This window comes from Odocoileus virginianus, unplaced genomic scaffold (assembly GCF_023699985.2).
Source record: "Odocoileus virginianus isolate 20LAN1187 ecotype Illinois unplaced genomic scaffold, Ovbor_1.2 Unplaced_Contig_31, whole genome shotgun sequence".
Lineage (NCBI taxonomy): Eukaryota > Metazoa > Chordata > Mammalia > Artiodactyla > Cervidae > Odocoileus > Odocoileus virginianus.
In genome coordinates this window covers 289,251-314,386 of record NW_027224348.1, presented here as the reverse complement: position 1 = coordinate 314,386, position 25,136 = coordinate 289,251, and the positions used below count along the sequence as shown (strand labels likewise).

At 35.4% G+C, this 25,136-nt stretch overlaps 1 pseudogene; it reads left to right on the top strand.

Annotated features, from left to right (window-relative positions):
- Positions 1-799: 799 nt before the first annotated feature.
- Positions 800-1,158, top strand: LOC110140194 (large ribosomal subunit protein eL31-like; annotated as a pseudogene).
- The last annotated feature ends 23,978 nt before the right edge of the window (positions 1,159-25,136 follow it).

Genomic DNA, 25,136 nt, shown 5'->3' with positions numbered 1-25,136 from the left:
CTGGTGGCTCAGATTGTAAAGTGTCTGCCTACAATGTGGGAGATACCACTGTAGGCCATGAGTTCAACTTTAGTAAATCAACAGTATGTAATAACAGTCTTTAAAAAGAAACACACATAAAGAAAGATTATGCATTGACCCATTGATATAAATCTTGTGATAAGAAGCTTAAATAAACTTAACCTTGTATTTTCCTTAAGAGCAATGGTTCAATATTTTCTAATTCAGAGATTGCAACAGTTTCATAAAACACCAACTGTATTAACAAATAAAATGCAGCAATGTATAACCATATACCACAGTCTAGTAAAAAGAATAACAGAACTAAACACACACACACACATACACACACACAAACACACATAAATGAGTGTGCATAGAACTGGTGAAATCTGAATAAAGTCTGTAGATTATGTCAATGTTAATTTCCCTTTTGTCATATTGTACTATAGTTATATGATTGCTACAGCTGGGGAAAACCAGATAAAAGTTATAGAGAATCTGTATCACTTCTTAAAATTGCAATTACATTTAAAAAATACTTAATAAAAAAAACAGTAATTTGCTCCTCTCTCCCTCTATTTCTCAAGCTCTCTCTTCTCTCTCACACACACAAAATCACACACAAACAAATCCCTTCCCTATTTACAATTTCAAAATTTTACTTTATGACTTTCTTGAAAATGTTTGCTTTCTTTAGTAAAGTGTTTTTACCATATTTTACCCTACACTGATTTTTTGTGAACCAGAGTACAATTTAACAACAAAAATACCCTTTCTCCAAACCAAGACTGACTGAATGGCTCATGCAAAAAAGAGTGATTAGAAGAGGGGCAAATCTTCCATCAATGAACACATTATTAACATTCAGAAATGCACTCATAGAGTTAGTTTCAAGAAGCATGTCCTTGGGCACTCAAAGGAATCTGGAAATTTGCCGTGAAGAAGATGGGAACTCTGGAGATATGCATTGACTCTAGGCTCAGTAAAGCTGACTGGACCAAAAGAATAAGGAATGTCCCACACTGTACCCATATGCAGTTGTGCAGAAAATATAATGAAGACGAAGATTCACCAAACAAGCTCTACACGTTGGTTACCTTTGTACCTGTCATCATTTTCAAAAATCTACAGACAGTTAATGTGGAGGAGAACTAACTGCTGATTGTTGAATAAATGTATAGAACTCAAAACAAGCCAAAATAAAAATAATAAGAAACAATCTTAATGATTTTTACCAAACTCAATTGAAAATATTTATATTTTGAAGGCAAAGTAGTTTTCAAAGTCACTGCAGATTTTAGTTTCTGCTTTAAACCTGTTGATATTTATTTATATACATACATTGTAGTCACAATTTTATTGTTACTAAATCTAATCAACTCAGCCAAAGCTTCTTTGATAAACTATTATCATTATCATTATATAAATGAGGAAACAGATATTTAGAGACTTTTTTATTTACTCTAGTTCTCCAAGCTATAGAAAAATAAAATTATCTTTTTTTATTGTAGCTTTTATACATTTTAATTTTTTTATTAATTGGAGGCTAATTACTTTACAATATTGTAGTGGTTTTTGTCATACATTGACAAGAAATAGCCATGGATGTACATGTATTCCCCATCCCGATCCCCCCTCCCACCTCCCTCCCCACTAGAAAAGTTTGCATTTCAATAGTAAGAAACATTTATTCTAATGGTGATACATCTGCTTAGTACATTACTGTATTTCTTCTCTATTTTTATACCATCAGATCATTTGGCTCTTTAATTAGGTGATTAAAAATTATTAACCCCCTATATATATTTTCAGGATCTCAGAATGTTATCAATTTATAGTATCTCTAAAAATATATTTATTCTCATAAATGTGCATTGATCTTAAAAAAGAAAGAAATGGAAAGAAAATAAGTAAATAAATAAAAATCCCATTGATTAAAAAAAAAGACTCCATAAGATAATGTATATAACATATATGTTGAACCATGGAAATTTTAAGATAATATTTTTAAAATAAGGAGACTAGGTATTATGTTAATGGGAAAAATAGCAAAAAGGAACCAGATGACTGGGGAGAAAATGTAATTTAATTATTTCACCCAAGATTTTAAAAGATTTAAGGGGAAGTATCTGAGTTTTGGTTGTAGTACTAATAGAAGCACATGTGGGTATCAGGTAAAAGACAAAGATTAAAAAAAAAAAAAGACGAAGATCACAAAGATTGGAGAGAAAGAGGTATATAAGAATCTGAGAAAGGGGTGAACATAGAAAGAAGAGAGTAGACCACTACTGGAATTTCAAAGTTTAACCAGGTCTTTAGACACTGTAATTTTACAATGGTTAAGGGAACAAAGCAAAAGTTTGGAACAAATGATTAAGGAAATCATCAAGCCAAACCTTTGGTCAAACTAAACCTTAAATATTAAAGACTAGTATGCTTGGATATATAAAAACTAAACACTTTCACAAAGTACCTGAATCCTTAAATTGCCTGTAATTTTTTTGAAGTTTTAGTCTTTTTGTTTTTAAAATAACCTCTGATTTTACAGTATTGATAGAAAGCTTCTCAGATTAGAAGTTTGTTTTCATGTGCTCAGAAGAAAAGGACTTAATTGTCTTAGGGAGATTCGTTATTATGTATCAGAGTGGCTCCCATGGTGAAGAACTTACTGTGTTGGAGCAAAATGAGAGAAATAGCACCAATACCCAAAAGAACAAAGCTTTTAAGTCAATCAGTCTTAGTTTGAACTCTGGATCCATCACTTTCTATCCATAAAATATTACCTAACAACAACAAAAAAAATTACCTAACACCTTATGGTAATATAGTCATGGTTATATTATCATAATCATCATTGTAATATATTTCTTTATTTATTACTATGCTAGAAAAAAAATGTTTGTGTACAATTGTTGAGTGTTAAGCAGGCCCTAAACTCCATTAGTCTGGTTTTGATGAGCATCGATTCTGCCACTTGTAAGCTTTGTGATCTTAAGGAAGTCACTCAATCTTCCTAAGCCTCAGTTTTCTATTCCATAAAATGATGAAAGTAATTAGCATAACATAGTGAAATTTGGATGAAATAATGGTCATATAGTTTTAACTTTATACCTAGTATATTATGTTTCATGTTGACTTATTATTTCTTAGGGAAATGTTGCATTTATTCTAGCCTTAGGTCCTTCCTATTTTTGGAGTTTAAAGTGTTAATTTTTGTGTATGGGTGAAGTCACAGCGATATTATATGGAGTTAAAATATATATATACCCAGAGGAAGACCAAAATGGTGGAGTAAGAAGTTCAACTCACTACTAGTCCCCCAAGGATACATCAAAAATCATCTGCATGTGGAAAAATTCTTTTGGAAACCTAAGTGGAAATTGGTGAAAGGACTCCAAAACTATAAGAAAGAAACATTTAATACAGTATGATAGGAAGAAAAGCATCAAGTAGGGATTAAGATAAAAAGGGAGATGACATAAGTGGACATTCACCCTGGGGAGTGAGTAGGTTGAGCCAGAGACTGAACATCACAGTGCTGGGATCCTATGTGTTAGAGACAAGCCCCCTTGGTTGCCTGGAGAACTTCTGGAACAGATAGAAAAGCTGGAGAAACTTAGAATCCACTCATGAAGAGTGTGTGTGTGCTGGTTTTCCCTCAAGCAGTGGGAGAGTGGTCTGCCATAGATGCTGCTGCTTCTCCAGTCCAAGATAAAGAGAGAATTATAAAAGCAATAAGAGGAAAACAAAGAGTCATATGCAGTGGAATCCCAATAAGGCTATCAGCTAATTTCTCTGTAGAACTTTTACATGTCTGAAGGGAAACGTATGATACATTCAAGGTGGTTAAATGGAAAAATGTGCAAACTAGAATCATCTACCCAGCAAGAGTATGATTTAAAATAGGAGAAATAATGAATTTCTCTGAGAAACAAACACTAAAAGAATTCATCAATACTAAACCTACCCTAAAGGAGATGTTGAAGTGTCTTCTCTAACTGGAAAAGTAGTAAGAATCTATAGAAAAGGCAAAACCCCATTAGGAAAGACAAATACATGATAGAGATTAAAGATCACTTAAACAAGGTGGTATAAAATTGAAAGACAAAATGTTGTAAAAGCAACTATAACCACAATAAACAGTAAAGTGATGAGCATAAAGATATAAAATGTGACATCAAAAGCATCAAATGTGGGTGAGGGGAGTAAAAATGTAGATTTTTAGGAAGTATTTGAACTAAATACATATTAGTTTACATCAGGTAGGTATAATTATGGGTCAACATCTATGAACCTCACAGTAGCCACAAATAAAAAACCTATAGGTTTTATAGAGACAGAAAAACCTAAAAGAAAGTAACCCAAGCATACTGCAAAAGATCATCAAACCACAATGGTAGAAACAACAAAAAAGAGGAGGAAGTGAACAGATAAAACCTACAAAAACAACTGGAAAACAAGTAATAAAATGGCAATAAGCATATATCCATCAATAGTTACTTTAAAAGTGAATGGACTAAATATTCCAATCAAAGACATAAGGTGGCTGTACAAAAAACAAGAACCTTCAATACGCTGCCTACAAGAGACTCACTTCAGGGCTAAAGATGCAGACTAAAGTGAGAAAATGAAAAAAAAAAAAAAAAGATTTTATAAAGACGAATACTAAAGGTGAGAAAATAAAAAAAAAAGATTTTTCATGAAAGAGGAAATGACAAGAAAGCAAAAGTATCATACTCTCTGACTTCAGAGTATATTGCAATGCTACAGTAATCAAATCGTCATGTTGGTGGTATGGCATGAAAACTGACACATCAATCAATGGAACAGAATAAAGGGTGCCAAAGTAAACTTGGTCACCTATGGTCAATCAATCTATGACAAAGGAGGCAAGAATATACAATGGAGAAAAGACTGTCTCTTCAACTAAGTGGTGCTGGGGAAACAGAACAGCTACATGTAAAACAGTAGGATTAGAACATCCCCTTACACTATATACAAAAATAAACTCAAAATGGAATAAATAAGTAAATGTAAGGCCTAGAACCATAAAACTACTGAAGAAGCCATAGGGAGAGCACTCTTTTACATAAATTGCAGCAATTTTTTGAATTTGTCTCCTAATATAAAATAATTAAAACCAAAAATAAACAAATGGGACCTAATTAAACCTAAAAGCTTTTGCATAACAAAGGAAACCACTGACAAAATGAAAATATAACCAATAGAAAGGTAGAAATTATTTGCAAATGATGTGACCAACAAGGGATTAAGATCCAAAATATACAAACTGCTGATACAACTCAACATAAAAAAACAAGCATACAAAAAAAAAAAAAAAATGGACAGAAGACATTTTTCCAAAGAAGACATACCGATGGCTAACAGGTTCATGAAATGATGATCAACATTACTAAATTATTAGAGAAATGCAAATAAAAGCAATAATTAGGCATTGTCACAGACTTTTCAAAATGAATATCATTAAAATGTCTACAAATAATAAATGCTCCAACAGGGTATGGAGAAAAGGAAACCCTCCTACGCTTTTGGTGGGAATGTAAGTTGATGCAGCCGATATGGAAAATAGTCTGGAATTTCCTTAAAAACACTAAAAACAGAGCTACCATATGATGCAGCAATCCCAAACCTAGGCATATATCTGGGGAAAACTCTAATTTGAATCAAAACATGCACCCCAACATTTATTGTAGTTCAACTTACAATAACTTTTTACAGGCAAATTTGGCCTTGGAGTACAAAATGGAGCAGGGCAAAGACTAATAGAGTTTTTCCAAGAGAACACACTGGTCAAAGCAGACACTTTCTGCCAACAACACAAGAGAAGACTCTACACATGGACACCACCAGATGGTCAATACTGAAATCAGATTGATTATATTCTTTGCAGCCAAAGATGGAGAAGCTCTTTACAGTCAGCAAAAACAAGACCAGGCACTGACTGTGGCTCAGATCATGAATTCCTTATTGCCAAATTCAGACTTAAATTGAAGAAAGTAGGGGAAACCACTAGACCATTCAGATATGACCTAAATCAAATCCCTTATGAATTATACAGTGGAAGTGACAAACAGATTCAAGGGGTTAGATCTCATAAAGTGCCTGAAGAACTATGGAAAGAGGTTCATGACATGGGACAGGAGGCAGTGATCAAGAGCAACCCCATGGAAAAGAAATGAAAAAAGGCAAAATGGTTGTCTGAGGAGGCCTTACAAATAGCTGAGAAAAGAAGAGAAGCTAAAGGCAAAGGAGAAAAGGAAAGATATACCCATTTGAATGCAGAGTTCCAAAGAATAGCAAGGAGAGATAAGAAAGCCTTCCTCAGTGATCAATGCAAAGAAATAGAGGAAAACAACAGAATGGGAAAGACTAGAGATCTCTTCAAGAAAATTAGAGATACCAAGGCAACATTTCATGCAAAGATGGCTACAATTAAGGACATAAATTGTATGAACCTAAGACAAGCAGAATATATTAAGAAAACATGGCAACAATACACAGAAGAACTATTAAAAAAATCTTCATGACCCAGATAACCATGATGGTGTGATCACTCACCTAGAACCAGACATCCTGGAATGCAAAGTCAAGTGGACCTTAGGAAGCATCACTACAAACAAAGCTAGTAGAGGTGATGAAATTCCAGGTGAGCTATTTCAAATCCTAAAAGATGATGCTGTGAAAGTGTTGCACTCAATATGTCATCAAATTTGGAAAACACAGCAGTGGCCACAGGACTGGAAAGGTCAGTTTTCATTCCAATCCCAAAGAAAGGCAAAGCCAAAGAATGTTCCAACTACCACACAGTTGCACTCATCTCACATGTTAACAAAGTAATGCTCAAAATTCTCCAAGTCAGGCTTCAACAGTATGTGAACCATGAAATTCCAGATGTTCAAGCTGGATTTAGAAAAGACAGAGGAACCAGAGATAAAATTGTCAATATTTGTTGGATCATTGAAAAAGCAAGTGTTCCAGAAAAACATATATTTCTGCTTTATTGACTATACCAAAGCCTTTGACTGTGTAGATCACAACAAACTGTGGAAAATTCTTAAAGAGATGGGAATACAAGACCACCTTACCTGTGTCATGAGAAATTTGTATGCAGGTCAAGAAGCAACAGTTAGAACTGGACATGGCAGAGCAGACTGGTTCCAAATCGGGAAAGGAGTATGTTAAAGCTGTATGCTGTAATCCTGCTTATTTAACTTATATGCAGAATACATCATGCAAATGCTGGGCTGGATGAAGCACAAGCTGGAATCAAGACTGCCAGGAGAAATATCAATAACCTCAGATATGCAGATGACACCACCCTTATGGCAGAAAGCAAAGAAGAACTAAAGAGCCTCTTGATGAAAGTGAAAGAGGAGAGTGAAAAAGTTTGCTTAAAACTCAACATTCAGAAAACTAAGATCATGGCATCTGGTCCCATCACTTCATGACAAATATATGGGGAAACAATGGAAAGAGAGAGAAGCAACTTTTTTGGACTCTAAAATCACTGCAGATGGTGTCTGTAGCCATGAAATTAAAAGTCAGTTGCTTCTTAGAAGAAAGGTTATGACCAGCCTAGACAGCATATTAAAAAGCAGAGACATTACTTTGCCAACAAAGGTCCACCTAGTCAAAGCTCTTTCCAATATTCATGTATGAAAGTGAGAGTTGGACTATAAAGAAAGTTGAGTGCCAAAGAATTGATGCTTTTGAACTGTGGTGTTGGAGAAGTCTCTTGAGATTCCCTTGGACTGCAAGGAGATCCAGCTCATTAATCCTACAGGAAATTAATCCTGAGTATTCATTGGAAGGACTGATTCTAGAGCTGAAACCCCATTACTCTGGCCACCTGTTGTGAAGAAATGATTCATTGGAAACCACCCTGATGCTGGGAAAGATTGAGGTGGGAAGAAAAGGGGTTGACAGAGGAAGAGATGGTTGAATGGTGTCACCAACTTAATGAAAATGAGTTTGAGAAAGCTTTGGGAGTTGATGATGGACAGAGAAGCCTGGCCTGCTGCAGTCCATGGGGTTTCAAAGAGTCAGACATGGCTGATCTCCTGAATTGAACTGATCTATAATAGTTAGGACTTGGAAGCAACCCAAATGTCCATCAAAGGATGACTGAATTAAGAAGTATTGTATATAGATACGTGTATACAATGGAATATTACTCAGCCATGAAAAGAATGAAATTCTTCCATTTGTAGCAATGTGGGTAGACCTAGAAACATTATTCTTAGGGAAATGAGTCAAACAGAGAAAAACAAATAACGTATTATATTAATTATATTTGCAGTCTGAAAAATAATACATATGAGTATGCAAAACAGAAACTGACTCATAGAGAAGAAAAATTGTGGTTACCAAAGGGGAGAGTGAAGGAAGGATGAACAAATTAGGGATATTGGAATTAATGATTACAAATTAGTATGTATGAAATAGTTAAGCAACAAGAATACACTGTGTGGTCTTCCCTGTAGCTCAAATGGTAAAGAATCTGCCTACAATGCAGGAGACCAGGGTTTGATCCCTGGGTCAGCAAGATCCTCTGGAGAAGGGAATGGCAATCTACTTCAGTATTCTTGCTTGGAGAATTACCATGGACATAGAAATTCTGGCAGGCTACAGTTCGTGGGGTCACAAAGAGTCAGACACGACTGAGCAACTAACACACACATACACACTGTACAGCATAAGGAATTATGACCATTATCTTGTACTAACTTATAATGGAATATAAACTGCGAAAATAATGAATCACCAAAATATATGCCTGAAATTAACATAATATTGCAAATCAACTACATTTCAATAAAAATGTAAAATTAAAAAATATCCATATATGGTAAAATTATTTATATATGCATATATATGTATATATGCCAACTCCTTGTTTTAAAATACAGTGCATTAATAGAAAATTTGGGGGCTTCCTTGATAGCTCAGTGGGTAAAGAATCTGCCTGCAATGCAGGAGACACAAGAGACATGGGTTCAATCCCTGGGTCAGAAGATCCCCTGGAGGAGGAAATGGCAACCCACTCCAGTATTCTTGCCTGAAAAATTCCATGGACAGAAGAGGGTATAATAGGGCCAAGTGTTCAGGAGGTGATTACTGTTGAAGAGATAATTTATTACAGTTTCCAAGAGATGGAGGTGTGCCATGTGTGATGCCCACAGGAAAGCATGCAGTGGATCAGGAAGCAGAGTGAGAAGGAAGAACTTTGGACAAGAGCCGTTACTGTTGTTTCCATAATAAGAAATGAATGAGGCGGTGTGGGAAAGTTTAGGATTGGCTCATCTGAATGATTTCAGCAAGCTGTGGGGCATACAGATCTCTTCTAGTTGTCTGGTACATGGTCTTGATGATTTATGACAGGTAGATAGTATGAGAGCCTTTTAAAGGAGATGGCTTAGAGTGTGGACTCTGGATTGCTTTGTGTTTTACAAGCACACACATGGGAGGAGGATTTTTCCTGACGAGGGAGGATTGATGAAGGAGGCAGGAGGCCAAGGCAAAGCAACTCAGGCATATTATGGGGTTGTCTAGAGCAAGATGTGCATGAAACATGTAAATCAGAAATTGAAGAATCAAATTTATAGAAGCTAGAAACATGGATAATACACTCCCTCAAACTTTTACTTTTTATTCTTGTTTTCTTTTTTTGATAATTAAAATAAAAATCTAGAATCCACAAGTGATATCCTACTACTTAGTGAATTACTATCAAGGATGCATTTAATAATTATTTAATAAATTAATGAATATATACCCTCAAATCTATGTGATTCTAACCATGTCTGCATCCTTGATTCATTTTCTTCCCAAGTTCACATGATAAAAAATTCAGTTCTAAGGTCACAACACATAATGAGGAGTTAAATAAAATAAAAATAATTTTATGAAACATTAATAACATAAAATAAGAAAAAAATAATGCATACCTCTCTTATAACTGATATAAAGAAATATCTTTTCTTTAAGAAAAATGTGCAAAGAATGTTTGGAAACATAGGACTTAAATGTGTTTTAAATAATAACATCTAAACTTTAATATTCATTATCACAAATCCATTAACATAGGCAATTCTGTTATGATATATAGTGGAAAGCAACTTGAGGTAGTACCACATTTTTATAGTGAAAATCAAGCCATCTATACACAGCTTCTGATGAATATTAACAACTATACTTTCAGGCTGCTTTCACTAACATGACTTAACCATTCCACCTCTTTCCCAAGAAGATAACTTCCCAGGAAGTTATGAAAATAATTTTATTGTTCCTCTTGAGAACTTCCTACAAACTCATTTTCCAATGAATAGCATCGGATAACTGAATACATTCTTCCAATCCCTTACCTCAAACCCTGCACCTGACTGTGTCACCAATCCTTAACTATTTCAATATGATCATTACCTGATCGCCCTCAGGCAAACATATTAAAGAAACCATCCCAAGACAAACCATAAAACTTTATAAAAACTGTGACTGTCCTCCCCACTCCAGACACTACTAGGACTAACAAGATAATGAAATGATTTATCATGAAAAAGTGAAGTGCAGTCACTCAGTCGTGTCTGACTTTTTGCAACCCCATGAACTGTAGCCCACCAGGCTCCTCTGTCCATGGAATTCTCCAGGCAAGAATACTGGAATGGGTTGCCATTCCCTTCTCCAGGGGATCTTCCTGACCCAGGGATTGAACCCAGGTCTCCTGCATTGCAGGTGGATTCTTTACCATCTGAGCCACCAAGGAAGCCCATATTTTACCATAGTAAGTAATAAACTCAGCTTTTCCTTATTGACAGGTTTACTGGTTATATTTTCAGGAAACCAGCATTGCAAAATAAGAACATATATTGAAGTAAATATTTTGAAATTTATTTCAATGGATTGTGTCTTGTTTTTCATGCCCTACCCTCTTTTTAAATTATAACTAGTATCCTCCAAACCAAAGCCTGAAGAGGGTGAAAATAATCAAGATTCAAATTTAAAAGCAAGTTGCTGTTGCTATACTACTGACAACAGTTTTGTGAGGCTAACACTCCCTTTTAAATATTTTTGATTATATAAATACCACATAGAGAATCTCAATGTTTGATTTTTAAGGATAGTCTTCTTACCTCATAGTTTCCATCTATGTTGTATATACATACATACATACATACAGCCAGCTACTTTTGAAAATATTTTTAACATACTCAAAACTACAGAAAACCAAAAAACAGCATTACACCAGTATAATAGCATTTACATACCACCCAGAGTTAATAAATGCTTCTATTACCTAGTTGCTTCAGATTAAACAAAATGTCATATCACCTTGAAATATCATTTATTCTTACCCATTCTTGTTCCCTGATTTCCTTTCCAAAATCAACAATAAACTATGAAATTTGCATGCATCCTCCCATCAATTTCTTTTAAAGTTTTACTATATTAAAATTTATCAAATATAATATGTATATTTTACAATTTTAAATTTTTATATATTACATCACACTTTCCTTTTATGTACAATTTGTTTTTACTCACAAAATTATGTCTTAAGAATCTATTTTTATGTGTGCAATTATAGTTCAATTTTAATTGATGTAGATAATTTACTTTTATTGAATATGTTTAATCTTTCTTTTTAAATTAACCATATTCCTACTTGATGTGTTTGAGATGAGCTTTTGGTTAAAAACCAATTTGCTGGGACAACCCAAAGGGATGGGATGAGGAGGGGGCTTCAGGATGCTGGGATACATGTACACCCATGGCTGATTCATGTCGATGTATGTCAAAAAACTACCACAATATTGTAAAGTAATTGACCTCCAATTAACATTACTTTATTATTTAATAAATTAATTTTTTTTTAAATCTGCAATTTTTCAAGCCAAATTATAGAAACCAATATGTAAAGCAAAGGTTTTACCTTGAAGATCTCAATGGGAGAACTGCCCTTCTCACACCAGACAGTGTATCACTATCTCCAAGGGGAGTTGAAGTCAAGGACTCAAGCTCCTCTGACTGGTCATGTTCTTCTCATGCCTTCATTCCTAGGTCTCTTTATCTTAAGTCTTCAGGTGCCTCTGTTACTGAGAAAGGAAAGGTAACTTTGAAGATTTTTTTTCCCCCCCACTGTGACTTAGTGCTCAGTCCTTTCTATTCATAAACTTTTCCCCGTGCTCCCTTTTGTCCCTGGGTTTAGGGCTCTCTCAACAATGAGACTGCCTGGTCCCACTGATCTACCTGATCCTAGATGAGTGTGTATTCCCTGGGAGAAAATGGAATGAAGTTGTAGGTACTTTATACAGTTTAGTCACTTGCCTACATTCAACACAGTGTCATCAAAGGCTAAATTCTTTCGTTTTGGGTTTGTTCTGTTAATTCACTATTTCTGACTTCTGACAGTCAAGCTCTCTTTCCTGGCTCAGCTGAGGTCTTGGCAGTTTTTTATGCATTTTCATTCTTTGAAAAAATTATAAAATGGATATTTTTATATATGTTTCCTTTTATGGATATGTGAGATTATATATTATACATTACCAGGAGTGAAAATAATCAGTTGTAAATTATATGCAATTTTAATTTTACTAGATATTTCCCAAATGCATATTAAAATGATTGCATTAATTACAGTTCCCTCAAGAGCGACTCATTGGAAAAGACCCTGATACTGGGAAAGATTGAAGGCAAAAGGAGAAGAGGGCAGCAGAGGATGAGATGGTTAGATAGCATCACTGACTTAATGGACATGAGTTTGAGCAAACTCCAGGAGATAGTGAGGGACAAGGAAGCCTGGCATGCTGCAGTTCATGGGGTCACAAAGAGTTGGACATGACTTAGCAACTGAACAACAACAGCAAAAGTAAGTGAAAGTTCCTGATTCACTGTATTATTATTGGTTCCAATTACTGTCTATTTTTTAAAATATTTCTGCTGTTGGATGAATGTGAATTTGTATATAATTTGGTTTAATTTGCATTTGCTTAACCATTAGTGATTTTGAGTATACATTCTTATATTTCTTGGCCATTCTGATGTCTTCTATGAATTGCTTGGTCATGTGTTTGGCTATTTTCTCATTTGGAAAAAAAAAAATAATTGATATGTTGAAGTTCTGTTTCAAATATATCTTCCCATATTGTGGTTCATATTTATTTATGATATATTTTGCCATTCAAACTTTATCAGTACTTTATATGTTGTGGTTTTTGTGTTTAAGTTAATCCTTCTTTACCCTGAGTTCATGGGTTTGTTATTTTTTCTAGTGACTAAGAACTTTTGTTTTATTTTTTATGATTTGGTTTTAAATGCATGAAAATGTATTTCTGCATATTCTATGAGCTAGAAACCTTTTTTTTTTGTCATATTTGCATGAGTCATTACTAATCTATTGCTACTTAAATTATCAAAAATTTAACTACTTAAAACAATGCATGTTTATTATCTCAATTTATCTAAGTCAAGACACTGGTACAGCCTAGTTTGTTCCTCCATTTCAGAGTCCTTGGCAATGCTGTAGTCAAGGCTGTAGTATCATCTTAAAGCTCAATCTTGAAAAGATCTGCTTCCAAACTTATATGATTATTGGAAGGATTCATATCCTTGTGTCTTGTTGTTTAAGGGTCTCCATTCCTTGTTGATGGTTAGAGGCAGAACTAATTTCCTTAACATGTGTACCTCTATGGGCTTCCTAGGTGGCACTAGTGGTAAAGAACCCACTTGCCAATTAGGAGACATAAGAGATGCAGGTTCTATCCCTGTGTTGGGAAGATTCCCCTGAAGGAGGGCGGCAACCCATTCCAGTATTCTTGCCTGGAGAATCCCATAAACAGAGGAGCCTAGTAGGCTACAGTCCATGGGCTCACAGAGTCAGACACGACTGAAACAACCTAGCATGCATGCATACATGGACCTCTACACAGGGCAATTGAAGCTTGTTTTTTCAACACCAGCAAGGGAGAGTCTGATAGTAAGACAGAAGTTACAGTCTTATGTAAAAAAAGGTGGCATCCCATCAACTTTGTTATATTTTGTTGGTTAGAAGAAAGTCACAACTCGCACCAACACTCAAGTGGGAAAAGATTACGTAAAGGAGTGAATTATAGGAGGCAGAGATCCTGAAGGCCCATGCAGAGTCTGTCCTCCACAAGAAGGAAAGTCAATTGTTCACAAACAATAGTTAAAAAACTATATAATATATTATATATTTAATACCTTCCACACAAATATATAATAGGATCTCTATCACATGATTTACTTTCTTTACTTTATGCTCCTCAGAAGCCAAGAACATACCTATATCTCAAACAGTTAACAGAATTCATGAAACTTAGAACATGAACATGTTCATGGAATGTATCAATAGACAACATTTGAAGAGACCAGTCATGGAGAATGGAGCTATAACTATTAGGATATAAACAAAGGTAGTTTTTTTCTTCCAGTATGCCACATAGTTATTCAGATTATTTTTCTCATTGACTGGTTACTAATTAGTTATAAAAGCTTCATCTAGAATGGGACTAAACCCTAGATATTAGCAAATATGAACCTTCTATACCTGTGGGTCTGTTCCACTTGTTTATATACAATTAAGTTCAGTTCAGTTCAGTTGCTCAGTCATGTCTGACTCTTTGTGACCCCATGGACTGCAGCATGCCAGGCTTCCCTGTCCATCACCAACTCCCAGAGCCTACTCAAACTCATGTCCATTGAGTCAGTGATGTCATCCAACCATCTCATCCTCTGTCGTCCCCTTCTCCTCCCACCTTCAATCTTTCCCAGCATCAGGCTCTTTTCAAATGAGTGAAACTTCACATCAGGTGACCAAAGTATTGGAGTTTCAGCTTCAGCATCAGTCCTTCCAATGAATATTCAGGATTGATCTCCTTTAGGATGGACTGGTTGAAGTCCAAGGGACTCTCAAGAGTGTTCTCCAATATCACAGTTCAAAAGCATCAATTCTTTAGCCCTCAGCTTTCTTTATAGTCCAACACTCACATCCATACATGATTACTGGAAAAAAAAATAGCTTTGACTAGACGGACCTTTGTTGGTAAAGTAATGTCTCTGCTTTTTAATATGCTGTCTAGGTTGGTCATAACTTTTCTTCCAAGGAGCAAGCATCTTTTAATTTCATGGCTGCAGTCACCATCTGCAGTGATTTTGGAGCCCCCCAAAATAAAGTCTGTCACTGTTTCCATTGTTTCCCTATCTATTTGCCATGAAGTGATGGGACCAGATGCCATGATCTTGTTTTCTGAATGTTGAGTTTTAAGCCAACTTTTTCACTTATAAGTGTGGTATCATCTGCATATCTGAGGTTATTGATATTTCTCCCAGAAATCTTGATTCCAGCTTGTGCTTCATCCAGCCTGGCATTTTGCATGATGTACTCTGCATATAAGTTAAATAAGCAGGGTGACAATATACAGCCTTGATGTACTCCTTTTCCAATTTGGAACCAGTCTATTGTTCCATGTCCAGTTCTAACTGTTGCTTCTTGACCTGCATACAGATTTCTTAGGAAGCAGGTAAGGTGGACTGGTATTCCCATCTCTTAAGTATTTTCCACAGTTTGTTGTTATGTTATATACAATATATTATGTTTATTCATACCCCATGACTTTGTTTCACTCCACTTAGAACTTCCTCCACTTAGAACTTCCTTCTTGCTTTCGGTTAATCCAACTATTATAGGTTCTTTCATAACTTAGTTTATTTTACACCTCTAGAAGCCCTTCTTATCTAATATAGTTACTGATGTCTTTTCATTTATCTGAACTATTATATTTACTAAAGTGCTAAATACTGAGAGACATCTTGACCTGTCTTTGTCTCTATGACATTTTATACTTGCCATGTAGATTATCAACCTGGTATTTTCAATTTTCTAAGGTAATTTAAAATACTTACACTTTGAGAATGCTATACTTGAAAAGAAACTTAGATTATATCATGTTCAGTTTATAGACAAGGAAGTAAGTCTGAAAAGAACTGAAATTATTTTTCCCAGGCTCACATATCTAGTGAGTGGCAAGGTCCAGATTTGAACAATAATGTGATGAAATTTTGCCATGTTGCTTCCCTGTTTGAGTGGCCTTGAGTTTGTCATGTTGGTATTGGACTGGAGGCTGTAACATAGACAATGACGTCAAATTGAGATGTAAACTGAAATTGGTGGTTTAGTCATTACGTCAGGTCTGATTCTTGCAACCCCATGGACTGTAGCCTGCCAGGCTCCTCTGTCCATGGGATTTCCCAGGCAAGAATACTGGAGTGGGTTGCCATTTCCTTCTCCAGGGGATCTTCCCAACCCAGGAATTGAATCTGGGTCTCCTGCATAAACTGAATTTAGCATCTTAAATTTAATAGGAAATGGAGTAGGTACTAGATTGAGTTAGATTTTTGCTGCAACTCTACTCTGGAAATGAAAGAAGAGGATTTATAAAGGCCCTATCATCCAAAAAACCACACACCTCAAAGGAATATGAAGAAAGGATGGTAGAAACTGTAAAGGCTCAGATATTCATAGGCTGGTGGATTTGGTGCTAAAAGAATAGCTGATTGCTATTAATATAATAATTTTATATGTATAATTATGAGTAGGCCAAGAATTAGAGGATTCAAACAATCTACAATGTCCCACCAGCTGTCTATGTCTGGCCCAGATCTCAGGTAGGTTCTTTGTTGCAAGCGCTCCTTTCATAGATTTGGTAAGCATTCGGCTCATACTAGTATGAGCTGGGTCTGGCAGGAGTGTGGATAAAATGGATAACCAGCACTATTTCATTATCTGATTGTTTCTATCTTCAGGTTATTCTATTTTGCCACAGTCTTTCTTTTCAGCAAATAGTAGTAATTTTCCTGACCCAAGCTTATACTTTGTATTGAATACCTGTCATATATCATCATCACCTAGTCACATTATCCTTCCAATTTCATGATTTTTAAAAAAAGTAACATTGAAAACTTTTGTTTCTTTGCATACCACATTAAAGGCTTTGGTGGCTCAGCAGTAAAAAAAAAAAAAAAAAAAAAAAAAAAGCCTGCCAATGCAGGAGACACGAGTTCAATCCCTGGGTTGGAAAGATACCCTGGAGAAGGAAATGGGAACCCACTCTAGTATTCTTGCCTGGGCAATCCCTTGGACAGAGGAGTCTGGCGGGTTACAGTTCTTGAGGTCACAAGACTCAGACATGACTTAGTGACTCGAGAACAATGCTATTGCAAAATAAATGCTTTAAATCAGTTCAGAGTTATGACATAGTCTAATTCTGATAGCATATGTCCCAATTTCATGATTTAATGAAAATATATTCTCTCTTTCCTCAATATGATATATTTAAAACTATCATAAAAATCTAGTTTGATAAGTATAGTATTTGAAAAGTGAAAGTACAAGGTTTAAATATATCAGATTATTCCACGGAAGCATGAAGTAGCTTGGGAAAAGAGTATGCATTTCTCAGGATTTAGCAACTCTGCCTATTTATGAACAATAATGAATTTAAACAGCTACAAGGTTAAGATTTATTTGAGTGGAACATTCATTTCATTTTAACACTTATTTGAGTAGAGCTGTATTTTTTAAATTTGTAGGACTTATAAATCGATTTTTCTGGCTATTTCCTCTCTAATCTTAAAAGTAGCACCACTCATGCTGTTATAATGAACTCATGGTTTAAAATTTGTTCTAGTCCATATTCAGAAAAGTTTTAGTAGGTGCAATAATTTAAAAAAACAAAAACAAACAAAAAAAAACCCTCAAATTTGTTTAAACTACTCAAACTCAAAGAGGAAAACACCATTTCTTAGTGAGCAGGAAATAGTACAATAGTCCACAACACTTCAAAGGGTTCCTCAACCTCTTTTCACGGATGATTTAATAACATTAGTGCATAATTAGGTAAATAATGGAGGTTTAACAGGAAATATCTTAAATTTTAATTATCTTTAGGAAGATCTGTTCAGATGATCATAGCCAGAGAATTAGAGCCCGTGGGCAGTGTCTGCTGTAGTGAATAGCAGAAATGGTTCAGTGAACTTATCTAACCCTTTCTATTATACTTAAACATTTAAGAGGAAAATAGAAAAGGATACTACACATAGCCTATTGTCCTGCTAGTGTGTGTACCCCTGGGGCATCTTCTCTTACTCAGAAACGCTCCAGGAGTGGTAAAGGATGAATAAATAAGGGCACTAAGGAACATGGCAAAGGTGACAACTGAATAGAAGTTGCTACAGGCTTTAATCTCAAAGTACTGAAGAAAAAAATTCTACTGAGCCTTGGTAGAAATAAATGTGACAGAAGCCTAAACCAAACCATCCCTAAGGTATCTGAGATATGGAAAGGCCAAATTAGAGGTCTCATCTTTTCCTCCCATCAGAGTAAAGAACAGATCCAAGTTCTTTGTTAACTTCACAGTGTCTGCTGCTGCCAAGTCGCTTCAGTTGTGTCCGACTCTGTGCAATCCCATAAATCGCAGCCCACCAGGCTCTGCTGTCCCTGGGATTTTCCAGGCAAGAACACTGGAGTGGGATGCCATTGCCTTCTCCACTAGTACTCTGTCTAGTACTAGCATTTGTGATAAAGCTACTGACTGATGATTGAAATGTTAAAGAAGGAATGCAGCAAGGTACATGCCTAAATGTCATTCTCTTGGACAAAAAGCCATTCTAAAATACTAACTGTGGCTCTGTTTTGAACATGTTCAAATGCCCATTCCTGATTCGCTTCTCTGGATTTGACCAAATAGTTTTAGATTCAGCCTCATCTGGAACTACACTTTTAGAATCATTCATAGATTTTGCAAAAGAGTTAATGGAAAGGGGGAAAGAGAAAAAACATAACTGTTTAAGCAGCAAAAGTTACCCAGAATGAAATTTGTATTCGATCTGTGTCTTTTGTTTCTCTTTTTCCTTTTCTATCTCTGGGCACTTCCTATACAGCCATCACCCTAGGCATCCAACATCTTCATGCTGATCCCAAATTTGCAAATACCACATTTCACTCTTACTGTCTTGAGAAGACAGTAATAGAGAAATTCCAGTTGCCTTGCCTTTGTGAAAGATGATGCAGAACTAAACATTTCTCACCTTAGCTCCAACCATTCCTCCCCACCTGTCTTGCTAAACCAAATTGACCAACTAATGACTGCTAAGCTAAAATGCCAGTCTTGCAATACCTATGTCCGGCCATACGATTACCACGGCCTTATTTCCCCCATTCCTTCTGTGAATTTGATCAATGAATGGTTCTCAAAACAGAACTGAACTACAATCCTTCTTAGTCCAGGGATTTTTTTTTTTTAATATTGTTACTCCTCATAGAACAGTCATCTTGAGCTGTCCTCAAGTCACAATATTTCAATAAAGACTTGAAATAATGATTTAGTTAGTTTCTTCTCTTTCACCACCTGATTTGACCTACTTACGTCAGGATACAGTTCTTTATTAAATATTGTAATTTGGTAAGTCAATCTAAGTTATAATTTAAGGATTACCAGTGGATTATTGTGTTTTTTTCACTGAAGAAACATAAATACATTTCATCAGCTGCCTGCTAGGAACAGAGAACTTTAACCTAAAATAGAATGTGGGAATCTCAAATAATTTAGCAGAGTAAAGAGGAGGATGTAATTGAAGGCAGGAAATGATCCATATTCAGTACTCATGTACTGGTGGCTCACCTCGTAAAAAATCCACCTGCACTTAAGGAGACCTAGGTTTGATCCCTGGTTTGGAAACATCCCTTGGAGAAGGGAAAGGCTACCCACTCCAGTCCCACTCCAGTGTTCTGGCCTGGAGAATTCCATAGACTGTATAGTCCATGGGGTCACAAAGAATTACACAGGACTATGCAACTTTCACTTTCATGCTTTCATCCTAGGAATTTGTCATCTACTTCAGTCTGCAATGAAAGATTCCCTCTAAGCAAGTGCAGTATTAAAAAAAAATTAAGACCAAGAGAAGAAAATTATCTTTTTACTAACACACCTTTACTTCTCATTCCCAGCTCTGAGTTATCTATATATAATATTTCCTTTTCCCAGAGGGAACTATCATCATAGAGTTAAGACTTAAAATCTTTCACTGTAAGTTTCTAATTAGATTAAAGACAAACATGGCTTCGAGGCTTATAATCAAGTATATTTATGAGGCATGTGCATTTAGCATTCAATTCATCATACTTTAAAAAAGGTTGCTATAAAATATATTGCATATTTGGGCACATTTTAAAACAATTGACTCATTAAGCATAGACAAGTTGTCTCTGTGTAATTTTATTACCTACTTCATTAAGTTTCTATACATTTTTGTTTCAGTTTTTAAAATTGCATTTAATGTAGCTACAGAGGAATTTCCAGTCTTTATTGAATGTGACTTCCCTGTCCTAACCAATGTTTAAGAGCATGTTCTATTGCTTTATGACACATGGATCAGTTTAAAAAATCTAAAAGGATATCATTGTCCTTAATTTTATCACTAAATTAAAGTTTAAAACTAAATAGTTTCCAAATAAGATTTTTTTATCCCCTGAGCTGGAAAGCAGATTAAAAGTTAATACTTTCACAGGTAATGTTCTGATTCCACTAGTCTTTTCTAGTGACACATAGCCACATAGCAATACAAATTTACTCTTTTTTTTCCACTTCAGAGATGAAGTAAATCTTTTGACAGGCACCAAATTCTCAATTAGAAATGCAAATATAAAAAAATTAAAATTAAAAAAAAAGAAATGCAAATATCTATCATTGTTATTGCCAATGAATGGGATGTAAATATCTATATCCACTACATTAGCCAGTTGAAAACATTGCTTAATGTTACCCTTTAAAACATCCTTAGTAACTAGTTCTTTGATTGAATTAGAATACTCCTTTTTAAAGTAATTTCATTTTGATTGAATTACACTTTTCCTCCCTAAACAAATTTGTGTCTTCAATGGGACTTTAATGGCCAGACATACTCGCTGTTCACTTTTAGCTTGTGATCAAACTAATGACAGAATACTGATTTTATAATTGAAAGCTCTCTCTAGGGTGGGCTTCCTTGGTAGCTCAGTGGTAAATAATCTGCTTGCAATGCTGGAGACCACCTGCAATCAGGAGATGTGGGTTTGACCCCTGGGTCAGGAAGATCCCTTGGAGAAGGGAATAGCAACCCACTCCAGTATTCCTGTCTGGGAAATCCCATGGACAGAGGAGACTGACAGGCTACAGTCCATGGGGTTGCAAGAGTAGGACAGAACTCAAGGAGTAAACTTACCACCACCTAGGGAGACACATACCAGTTCCTACCTCTTTGTGTGTCATGTTACGGATAAACAATTCAGAAGGAAATATAAATTTCTTTTTTGGATTGGTGGGGACAAGAGAAATCAAGGGCTGCTTCAGTTTACTTGCATAGATTCTATTTTAAAAATATTTCAATATTTAGGGTAATTTTTTTCCTAGAGAAAATCTTAATTACATTGTTCATCAAATTATCTATGATGATGATATTTTCTAAGATAAAATTAATAATTTTATGGTAATTTATTTTAGGAAGTATTTGTCATATTGTATCAAGATAATTAGAAAAAAATGGCTGCCATTTTCTAAAATCACTCTAGAAGGTGAGAATAACTACATCCATGTTGGAACGAGACCACTACAAATATATAACATTAGAAGAGAATTCCAAGTTTAACTTCTTGAGCATATTTATTTTTCAAATTTATTGAGGAAAAACTTTGAAAATTCATTGATTATTTTTACTGAAGCAGGTTTTTATTAAAAATGCACCTTTATAATATAAAAATAAAGTACTCTTGGGACTTCTCTGGTGGTCCAGTAGTTGGGGCTTTGCTCTCCCAGTGTGGGGGGCCCAGGTTTAATCCCTGATCAAGGAATTAGGTCCCACATGCAAACTAGGAGTTTGAATGCATGCAGCATTCATATGCTGCAACGAGAAATGAAGATCCTGTGTGCCTCAGCTGGAACTTGGTGCAGCCAAATAAGTAGAGATAAATACATTTTTAAAAAGGAAAACATTCATTTCAATGATTGCTGAGTTATAATTATAGTTTTTTTGTAAAATGCATATAAAATATCAGAAAGAGATTGATTTTTACTTACAAGTTTTCTTTAAAATTAATTTAATGTTTTGTTTCAGAGAAAAAGAATAAAGAGGAAAGGAAAATTTTATTTCTGAAGTGTTAACTTTACTAACTCAAGCATGTTGCTTTTTGAACTCATTCATCAGTTAGAATGCATTTCAAACTGAGAGAAAATATTATATAACATGTTTGTTAATTATAAACCTGATTTTTAGTCTTCACATTTTTCAAATTGATGACCTGTTTTTTAACTAGGCATGCCAAGACCCATTTGGGGAGGGTTAACTTTATAGGATAACTTCTAAATTAATGAGAATTTTAAATTAGGTTACCTCTGCAGTGAATCCATGGGGAGTTATGATTCATACTATGAATGATGTTCACGCTACAAATGCTTTAAACGACTTCTATTAGAGTGAGCTGTCAGCACTAGTATTAATTGCACAAAATTCAAAAAGGGGGAAAAAAAAACTTTTATTGAAGGATAATTGTTTTACAGAATTTTGCTGTTTTCGGTCCAACCTAAACATGAATAAAAAAAGAAAGAAACTTTTAAAAATCCTAAGACATTATGTAATATTTGTTTAATAACAATGATCCCAGTTCCTCAGATACTTCTGGAATGTGCAAATAAATATTGCTGACCTGTCGGGAGCCGCCAGGGTGCAACCAAACCGTGACAAGGTCACAGGACGAGAGAGGAACCTGCAAGGCAGCTCTTCCTCACATGGGGCTGCCCCGGGGGCCCAATATGTCCCCTCCGGAGCCGCCGGGACGAGAAAGGAATCTGCAAGGCAGCTCTTCCCCTCGAGGTTGTCCCGGGGGCCCGGTATGTCCCTTTCTTCTTTCTGTCTTACTGTTGTTGGGCTTTCTATTAATTTTTGGAAATATAATATATAGTAATAAGGCCTCCCTGGAAAAGTCCAAGCCTTTTTGGAAATGCTCATGATTGCTCTGGCTCAGGACACGACCATAAACATCAAGTCAGAAAATAAAAGAGCACAGGTATCGTTTGGCTGCTTGCTTAAAAGATTATAATGTTCTAGAATAGAAAAGAGTAGAGGCATTTAGATTTAGAAGTAGATATACTGCTTCAGTTTACTTGCTCCTTGATTGAGAGGTTTTCATTATTGCTATTTCCTTGCTGCTATTTGTTCATTGTTTCCCTTTCTTTAAACAACATGGAAGATTATGGGTATTTTTGTAGAGTTAGGAAATGGGGTACATAGGATTTCAATAGAAGATTTATATTAACCAGCTTCACTGCCATTATCTCACTATTAATAGAGGTGTTTTGCTGCTTTAGAGGTGTTTTTGCTGTTTAATAGTTAATCATTGTAAATTGAGATTTTGTGGTTTCAGGTAAAGAAAAATATTAAGGCTTTTCTCATGGTACTATTCTCAGAAATATCAAACATGTTACTGTGACCCTTCCCATCTATTGTTTTATTGTCCAAAGTATTTACACTATACCTGAGATTTGTAGGACATTGTTTTTGTTAGAGTGAAAATGTTAGGCCATTGAGGCAAGAAGACTATGTATGGGACATTTAAGAAAAAACCCTGTAATCAGAAACATTCTAGATGAATGCATAGGGGAAAAACATGGGGAAAAAAATATTGACAGAAGCATGAAACAATATCTGATGTAATATGTGGTGACTTAAGGGGGAGGTAATGTTCATTCTATAAAAACTGAGCTATCCTAAAAATAAAAAAAAAGCTACCTCTTCTACACAACCTTCTGTGTGTGTCTGTCTTCTTCCTCGCTGACGCCACTCATCCCTTGGGTATTCCTGGTCCTGCCGGGGCTGGACCTCGACACTGACCACAAAGCTCATAGATTCTTGCACCTCTTTTCATTTCAACATGCATGCTAAGTCGCTTCAGACGTGTCTGACACTTTGCAGCCCTGTGGGATCTCCAGGCTCCTCTGTCTATGGAATTCTCCAGGCAAGAATGCTTGAGTGGGTTGCCAATTCCTTCTACAGGAGATCTTCCCGACTCAGGGATTGAACCTGCATCTCCTACATCTACCTGTATTGGCACTGAGGTTCTTTACTACTAGGGCCACCTGGAAAGCCCCATTACGACCATGAACTAAACCCATTTCTCATTATAGTCACAGCAACCAGTCTCTTGGTTGGTCTCCCTATATTTTATCCAGTACAAACTACCTTAATTTTGTTGTTTTAGTTATTTGATTGATATCAGTCTCTCCAACTAAGCTATAAGTGAAGGCAGGGAACTGACACTATTTTTGCTCAATATTGTGTCTCAGAGTCTGGCACATGTTGGTGGTGGTGGTTTAGTCTATAAGTCGTGTCCAACTCTTGCAACCCCGTGGACTATAGCCCTCCAGGCTTCTCTGTCCATGGGATTCTCCAGGCAAGAATACTGGAGTGGGTTGCCATTTCCTTCTCCAGAGGATCTTCCCGACCCAGGGATCAAACCCTGGTCTCCTGCATTGCAGGCAGGTTCTTTACCAACTGAGCTACCAGGGAAGTCCACATGGTAGATCCTCAATAAACATTTTTACTGATAAATAGAAACAAAACACAAAATAAACTGGAAGAATATATCATAACAAATTAAATAAGTTTTGTTTTTCAGAATGATGTCTAGATATTCTACTGTAGTATGCTTTTCTGAATTTTTAAAGTTTTATTGTAGTAGTGATATTTAATTGCTGTTATAATTGGGAGAAGTTTTATAAATTAATCAAGTTTATATAATAATTTATTATGCATTTATCATTCATGAATTTTATACACCTTATTGATATTGGAAACTTCATCTTGTTTCATTCCTTGAGGGGAAAGAAACTAGTATACTTGGGGTAAATTACTGTCAGCAGTTTTATCTCTTTAATTTGTCTTAAAATTAACTACTTTCATCTTCAAAAGAAGAATCCCCACTTGTAGTTGAGATTTCATACTTTTTATCATCCTTCTGAAAGTTTCAACACTAATGTGTTTATATTATGGAGATAAAAAGAGTATAAATG